The 9,192-nt window shown below is 36.5% G+C and overlaps 1 long non-coding RNA gene across 1 annotated transcript; it reads right to left on the reverse strand.

Annotated features, from left to right (window-relative positions):
• Positions 1 to 1,867: 1,867 nt before the first annotated feature.
• LOC132603852 (uncharacterized) lies at positions 1,868 to 7,500 on the reverse strand. Its single transcript, XR_009568554.1, has 2 exons — positions 2,330 to 7,500; positions 1,868 to 2,241 (listed from the first exon to the last, which is right to left on the reverse strand). It is a non-coding gene; the product is annotated as an uncharacterized LOC132603852 (long non-coding RNA).
• Positions 7,501 to 9,192: the final 1,692 nt, after the last annotated feature.

Below are 9,192 nucleotides of genomic sequence, written 5' to 3' on the forward strand. Positions count from 1 at the left end.
TTGATGATAGACGCCCTTTTATTTCTTTAACATACTTGATGTCACTTGCAGCTATAAGTTTGTCGTCTACATATAATGATAAGATCACAAACTTATATTTAGATCTCTTGATATGCACACAGTGGTCTTCATGAATCATAGTGAAACCATATGAGATGATCTGATTATGAAAGCGTAAATACCATTTTCTAGAAGATTGCTTAAGGCCATAAATTGACCTTCGAAGTCGGCATACTTTATGCTCTTGACCTTTTTTCACAAAACCTGCAGGTTGATCCATATAGATTTCCTCTTCTAGTTCTCCGTTGAGAAATGCGATTTTTACATCCATTTGATGCAATTCAAGATCTAAATTAGCTACTATTTCCAAAATTAGCCTTATTAAGGTAAACCTCATAACAAGTGAAAACGTTTCCTCATAATCGATTCCTTCCTGTTGTGTATACCCCTTAGCTTCAAGGCGAGCTCTATATCTTTCGATACTACCATCAGCCTTATGCTTGATTTTGAGAACCCATTTGTTCCCAATAGCTTTATGGCTCATTCATAGATCAACCAATTCCTGCACTTGGTTTGATTTCATTGCCTCCATCCCCCCATCCATTGCTTTTAACCATTTATCCTTAGCGGGGCATGTAAGAGCCTCATTTATATTTCGTGGCTCTTCTTTATCTTGTGGAGTAACTATAAACGCTACCCCTTCGATCTCAAATCGACGACAGGGAATTTTTGGATGACTCGTTCGTGGAGGTTGAGATTGATAAATTGATTTATCAATTAGTAAGTTACTCTCACTCGGACCAGCAATATCAAAAGGATTCAATACTGATTGAGTACTTGTGGTAATAGGAACTGATCCATTATCATCTAAATGACTCCCACTCAAATCCATTTGAACATCTACATCGAAAGCGATTTGGTCCACAGTTTCATAAAGAGATAAGTCTTGACCCATCTTACCCTGCTTAGGAAAATCATTCTCTAAGAATGTAACATCGCGTGATTCAACTTCAGTCACAGTGCCACAATCTTTTTCACTCAAGAACACATAACCCTTAGATTGTTCAGAGTATCGTATAAAGATACACTTTCTTCCCCTTGGACCTAATTTTCCATATCTGGAATAAGGATTATGTATAAAAGCAGCACAACCCCTAGGCTTTAAAATGCTCAAATCGGGCTTTCGTTTAGTCCATAACTCATACGGCGTAGATGTAACTGACTTAGAAGAAATACGATTAAGGAGAAATGCAGCAGTGAGCAAAGCATCACCCTAATCGGTGATAGGCAATTTTTCTTGTGCCACTATGGGCCTAACCATTTCTAATAAGGTTCTGTTTCGTCGTTCCGCTACACCATTTTGTTGTGGAGTGTAGGGCGTAGTTAATTGCCTTTGTATTCCCTTTTCATCACATAATTGTTTGAACTCATCAGACAAATATTCTCTTCCTCGATCGGTTCTTAAAGCTTTGATTTTTCTATCTAGTTGATTCTCAACTAAGTTCATAAACTTAACAAAGCAACTAAAAGCTTCAGATTTGTGAGAAATTAAATAGAAATAACCATATCGAGTACAATCATCGATAAATGTGATGAAATAAACAACACTATGTCTTGCCCTTACATTCATTGGACCACAAATGTCAGAATGAATTAATTGCAATAGAGTGTCGGCTCTTGTACCTATCCCAAATGGTTCTCTTGCAGTTTTTTCGGCTAGGCAATATTCACAAGTAGACAAATCTACTTTGTCTATAAAGCCAAGAAGACCTTCTTTGGCTAAGTGATTCATTCTTTGCTAACCAATATGGCCAAGCCTAGCATGCCATATATTTACATCATTTTCACAATTAGAAGTAGACGTAAATAAGGAAAAACAAATATCATTATTATTAAAATTAGGTACAATATCCAATAGAATAAAACCATTACAAGGATAACCAGTGCCATATTTTGTCTTGGCCAAATACAAATCCAATCCATGTTCATGAAAGATTAAATGAAATCCTAAATTAATCAACATTGTGACTGAGACTAGATTCCGACCGATAGAAGGGGCAAATAGTACATCATGTAGAAATAAAGTTCAGCCACCACACATCTCAAGTTTGCAGGTACCAACTCCTTTGACCTCCACTTTGGAGTTTTTTCCTACATAAATCCATTTTGCTCCTTGTGGAATTCGCCGAAATTCTACAAATGCATCTCTTTCCTTCGCTATATGGTCGGTGGCTCCCGAGTCTACAATCCACATAGAATGAGATTCAGTTAGATAAGCAGAACAAGATACATTTACATCACTATGTAAATTAGAAATAAGATCATATACCTTTTTAGGCTCGGGACAGTCACGAGCAAAATGTCCCATGTTCTCACAGTTGTAGCATTTGAGCTGTGCCATATTCATTTTTTTGTTTCGAACAGAAGCACCTTTTTTTCCTTGTTGATTATATTTAGGCTTTTTCGAGACTTGTCCCTTCCCCTTCTTTTTGAAAAACCCACCATACTTGCATTTTTGGCCTTGTCCACGTTCTGGACCTGAACTCGTAGTAGCTTTTTGCATACCGAGGCGCTCTTCCTCGAGTTCCAAATGATGCTTAGCATTTTCCATAGTTTTGATACTAACATTATGGGTTAAGTGCATTTTCATATTTTCCTAGCTTTGGGGTAGGGAGCGAATCACAGCTTGTACTTGTTGCTCTTCGGTCAACACATGACCGACATCTTTAAGTTCATTCACCATATTTGACATATGGTGCAGATGCTTACGCATAGTATGACCAGGGCGCTTCTTATAGGTGTCAAACTTAATAGTAAGCGCTCTTAACTTGATAAATGAAGTATGACCAAACTTTTCTTTTAAAGTGGACCACATGTCCTTAGCATTGTCATACTTTCGAAATTCTCTCGTAATATCGTTATCCATGCTGCTCAACCACGTTATGCGAGCAAGAGATTTTTTTTCCAAGCATGATAAGCCTCGAGATCTTTCACATGTTGGGGAGTATCGCCATTTTCAGGAATTTCCATAGACACATTAAGAGCTTCAAGAGCCTCTTGCTCTTCCAGGACATATTGCATTTTCATACTCCATATTTTGTAATTGTCTCTGTCTAGCTTATCACCTTTGGTAAGCTTAGCAACAATATTTTTCGCAACAATTGACATACTTTAAGACAAGTATAAACTATCATGAGAGACTGTGTACTTTTCACATGTCTAAATTCATATACATAGAAATTTCTAAAATAATTAACCATGTCAAAATTTATTTCATACTAGATTCAGAATCAAAAGTTCAATAAGTTCTCAATCATCATCTGAATTCTAATATGTTGTAAATCTAACATAATCAATCATCTGAGGAACACTTATCTTAAATCACACAAATTCAAGATAATTATAATCATATTCTATAACAGATAAAAAGGTAACTCTTTTCTAGAGTGATAGTTGCAGGCAATTTATTGACCATTCACGGTACTTTTACGCATTGTTGTGTTTGAATAGCAAAAATTTAGTACACAACAAAATGCATACTCCTTATTATGTTCAAATCAAGGTTAAAACTTGAATGATAGTTGGTCACATCCAACTATTTACCCAGTTCCAGAGTTTTTCACTTAATCTCATATACTAAGGTAAGAGAAGTTTTAGCCATGCACAAAAAGACCCAATTCACACAAACAGTATATATTTCTTAGACCAAAAAATAATTGATCAAGGGCAAAGAGAAAAAAACACAAGCAGGTATGTGGATTTATCACTTTTCAATGTCATATATTGAAATTCACACTCCAAATAATAATGCACGGCAGAGAGCAATTAATATGGACCCTCATGGCCTCATGTCCCTCAACATTCCACTACAATTAGAAAAACAAATGGTTCTTTGTGACCAAGAACGGAAAAACGAGTTTAGCATCTTCTGTTAAAAAATATTTCCCAAATTGTTTTGATAGACACAAAGAGTCTCTTTTTCAACAAAAGAAGAAAATAGGGGTGTTCATGGTTCGGTTTGGGTCGGTTATTGGTTAAAACCATAACCAAACCAATTTAGTCGGTTTTTAAATGTCTAAAACCATAACCAAACCAAGTAAAATAATAACCACCGGTTTGGTTATTGTCGGTTTGGTTCGGTTTGGTTCGGTTTTTCGGTTTATGACTAGCCGTGACAATTCAAATATTCTCTCTCTACATTCTTCAAATTTCTTATGAAGCTTTTTTTTCCTCATGGCCCACAAGGGTGAACTTTGCTGCATATTGAGGGAAAGACACGCTGTTGGCAAATCAGGTGGACCAAACTTGCAACGCAGTTTAGATTCAAAAGAACAAGTCAAACAGAGGTTTCAAAATACAAACAACCCTTATGCTTACGACTTATTAGAGTTGGACTTGGATTGTTGGACATATTCTTTTAAGACATGGGCCTTAAAAATAAGTAGACAAAAATTAAATTAATAATTAAAAGGTATAAAATATCTTTAATTATTTATGACAAGTTAATATTATACATATAAATAATTATAAATTTTATGTATATAATTATCGGTTTGGTTCGGTTATTTATTCGGTTATTTTTTACTATAACCATAACCAAACCAAATATTATCAGTTTTTTAAATTTAAAACCAAACCAAACCAAACTAAACCAAATGTCGGTTATTTTATTCGGTTTGGTTAAATTTTCGGTTTGGTTTTGGTTTTAACCAAAACTGTGAACAGCCCTAGAAGAAAACATCACTAATAATGCTCTCACCAGATGAAAAAAAAACTTTAAAACTCTTCCTCTTTTTCATAAACTAAAGAAACGGTAAAGGCACCGCAATGATTTCCATTAAAAAAAATTCCAAGGATTTAATGATAGAAAAGGCATTGCCCTTTCAGGATGGAAGGTAAATCTAGGTGGCCCTGGAGAAGTCATTAACAATGGTCAAGAAATACCTAAAGCCATTGTAAGTTCTGGGGTAATAGGGACCCCACAAGTCTATATGAATTAATTGAAAGGGTCGTGTAGTTCTAATTGTACTATCAGAAAAGGGAAATCTTTGTTGCCTAGCTAAAGGACACACCTGACAATTAAAGGATATCTTAGCAGAAAGTTTATCTAACAAAAAACCAATAGATTTCATTCTACGAAAAGGCATATGCCCTACTCTTTGATTACAAAAAAAATCTGCTTTTATTAATAGAAGAATGAGGGTTACAAGTAGTGGTACAAGCAATGTAAACACATTTAGGAACATGTGGAGAAGCATATATGGTATTAAACATGAATTAGAAACAGTATCAGTAAAAGCAGAATGAATGACATAAAGTCCATTGGCTTCTCTACCAACTTCCAATGGCTTCCTCAGACAAAAGCCCTGTATGGAGCAAGAAGCCTTGTTAAAAAAAGTAGAGAAGTTGAACTTATCAATAAGTTAAGGAACATAAATTAAATTGAATTAAAATGAAGGGATAAAGAGGACATTGGCTAATACAAAGTCACTGCACAAAAGTAAAGAACCAGTGCAATTGACCTTGATCTTGTAGCCATTAGGCAAGGTCACTAGATATGGAAAGGGCAGGGGTATAACATTGTGTAAAAGGTTTTTGTGAGGTGTCATATGATTTGTAGCTCCTGAATCTAGAATCCAAGAATTAACTTTCAACTATGAAGCACAACATATATCAATGGAATAAGTGGGAAAACTGCAACCAATACCTACAAAAACACCCATGGCAATAGCAGAAGAACCAGTGGAGAAGTCATCTGAGTTTGTAGAGTTGTGACTGTTTGAAGAGGGACATGATGTGCTGATATTGTTCTTGACTAAAACCATGAAGAGCTAGATCCATATTGGAAATCATACCATCAGTAGAACTAGAGACAAGGTTGGAATCTACTTGAACACAAGCTGCTGATTTCGTCCCCTTTGTGAACTTGAAATTAGCAGGGAATCCATGGAGTCTATAGCATTTTTCTATGGTATGAACAGACCTTTTATAGTATTTGCACACCGGGTTGGAGTTTTTGAAGTCTTGATCCTTTGAGTGAAATTTCTGCTACTTGAGGTTGAAGGAGCATGGGAGAGAGGTTGAGATGTGCTAGAAGTGGAAGCCTTCCCAGAACTAGAAGCATATGATGAGGAACCTGAAGAGGTCTTAGCATAGAAGGATGTGGAATCTGAGAAAAATGGTGGTGTAGGGGACTGCAGCTCCCTTTGTTTTTTCATCATGGAGAAGCATGGAGTAAACTTTCCTAAGGGATGGAACAGGACTCATCATATGAACGTTTCTTCTCACACTAGAATATTTTTCATTTAACCCAGTTAAGAAATGAATGAGTTTCTGGCCTTCACTATATTAATTTCGCACCACATGTGCAAGTAGGACCAAAACAAGTAGTTTTCAGCTCATCCCATATTCTCTTAAGTCTAGTATAGTAGCTTGCTATGTCTGAAGCACCCTGAGTAACACTAGCAATCTCCCTTTTTATTTGATAATACCTACTAGCACTAGATTGTCCCTACCTCTCTTCCAAATCCTTCCAAATGTCCCTAGCAGTCTCACAATGAAGCACATTCTAAGCAATACCCTTAGATAAGGAATTATTGAATCAAGAAAACATCATATCATTGCACCTAAGCCTGTAATCATAGACAGGTGAGTCTGAACTAGGTTTGAAATCCTACCATTCACTAAACCAACTTTATTCTTAGCTGATAAGGCAATCAAAACATTTCTCTTCCAGGATGGATATCTTGTTCCTGAAAGATAACTGGTACTAACAATATCCCAGGGTTATTAGAAGGATGAACATATCGTGGATGAGAAGTATCAACCATGGTCGTAGAAGAGGAAGAAATCCCTGAATTCGCGTTAGTTGGAGCAGAATAGTTTGTGGGATCTTCTGGTGCCATCGAAATCTCACTAACAATAGTACACTAGAGCAACAACAACTAAGCAACAATACAACTGCTCTATATTCTAGTACAAGGCAAAAACAACGAACTAGACCCTAAATCGCAAAATTAGGGCACAAAATCTCGAAATTAATCACAAAATTTAGCAAAAAAATCTCAAAACTACAAAATTTGGCCACATCGTATGTAAACTTGAAAAGCAAACACGCTGGAACATGAATCCCCAAAAGCTCACAAAAAATGATATGAGAATGTAATAGGTGTTACCGTAAATCCTTCAAAATATACAATTCTACGTATCAATCACCAACGAAGAGAAGTATCAATGAAACTCCGGCAAACAAACGAAAATTCCGGTGAGAAAACTCTAACTCTTCACTGATGAAATTGAAGTGAAATTTCAGATTTAAGAGAGAAAAACACACTATCCCATTATGAAATAGGTGGATCTGTGCTCTAATACCATGTTAACAGTTGAATTAGAAGAGAAAAATCACAAATTTCTACCATAATTTGTTGAGTCGGTTTGATCGAAGAGAGAGAAAGAGGAAAGGTAAATAATATATGACTTTCTCATTAATTAGAAAATGGAAAGAAAATGGTTCTTTTATCAAAAATACAACCGAACATGGGCCGGTCCCAAATGTAAAATGAAAAATACAAAGCCCAACTAGAAAGAGGCCCAAACACTCTAAATAGGCCTGAATCACTTGCTACATTTATTCTATCATCCGTTGCGCTAAAAGGTATGTAAAGTTGTTCTTGCCTCGTGTTTTATTCTAACATTAGCATCAGAGCCTTTGTTGTGTGTTCATCGTTTTTTAATACACCGTTGCAGAAAAACCAAAGTGGATTAATTTGTACTTGAAATTTATTCGAATACAATGTTGAAACTTAATTTTTTTAATGGGTTTATTGCTCTTTGCATTCTAAAGTTAGGGCCTGAAAAACTGAACTGAAAGCGTCAAACTTCATGATGAAGGCATATATTGTTTCTTTCTCAATTGTTATTGATAACACAATTTTTCCCCGTCTATGCTTCAAGTCTATTGGTTGCATGATATTGACAAGATTAAGCACTGTTGAAAAGGTCTAAACAATTGATCTTGCTAGAAAAATAATAATAGTGCTGACGCTGTTTGAAACCTGTGAATTGTCTATGTCATGTATAGAATTAGAAGTCGTCTGACGTAATGACCCGTTTGGTCGTTATAGTCCTTTCGGCGTTTTTGCCCGTTCTCGAGCATTGATTAATTTTCTTTTGACCCGAGGGGACCGGTGACACGCTTCCCGAGGTGTCTAGGCCGGAGTCGGGCAATTTTGGTGAAAATATAAGCTTAAAAGTGAAAGTGGTTGACCCAAAGTTGACTTTTGGGCCAACGAACCTTTTTCGGAATTTCGTCAATTTTGAAAGGTTCGGATAGTCGTTTAGAACTTGTGTGTGTTTGGTTCGGTTCCTAATGCATTCAGATGCATATCGGGATGTTGGATGGGAAATGAAAATTAATGCATCGATCGTTGACTCGGTAAACAAGATCTCCGTTGGAAATTTCAAGGACACAGGTACATTCGTAGCGCGTTTTTATGTGGGACTAGGTATCTAGTATGCGAGTAGATGGTCTCGGGAATTAGTCGAAAAATCGGATCGAAATGAAAAACTTAGGCCAAGTTCTGGTGTCTGGTGCCAGCTTTGGCGGCACCAGCACTACAGCAGCGGCACCACTGGGGCGGTGGCCCTGCCGCTGAAGCGGTCCTAGCCATTTTGGCTTGACCGTTGATATGGTCAGGTGGCCGCTGGGGCGGTCATACTACCGCTGTAGCGGCTGACGGGCTGTTAAATCCATTAAATGAGTCTTAAACCCTCATTATTTCATGTCTCGATATTGGAGCTTGGGGATATTGTTCTTGGAGTCAAATTGAAGAAATTCTTGGAGGTAAAACTTTGTCTAATCTTTTACTCCTCTTTAAATCACAATTATCTTAGATTTTCCCCTTCCCTTTTCAATCCCTTAGAAATGGAATTTGAAGGAGGGTTTTGGGAGACTTTTCCCTAGGATTATAATTGATAAATTGATGATGTTGATGTTGAAATGTGATGAATCTAAGCTTAGTAACCTCATATATTCCACTTTTAACGTTGAATTTCGAATTTGAAGACGTAGGGTTCATAACCAATTTGGGGGTTTTTTACTTGAAATCAGATTTGGGACAATTCTTGAGTTAAATCAATAATTAATGGTTGGGTTATGATTACCTTGGATTCAATTTGGTATTTTACCCACGA

Source organism: Lycium barbarum, chromosome 7 (assembly GCF_019175385.1).
Source record: "Lycium barbarum isolate Lr01 chromosome 7, ASM1917538v2, whole genome shotgun sequence".
Classification (NCBI taxonomy): domain Eukaryota; kingdom Viridiplantae; phylum Streptophyta; class Magnoliopsida; order Solanales; family Solanaceae; genus Lycium; species Lycium barbarum.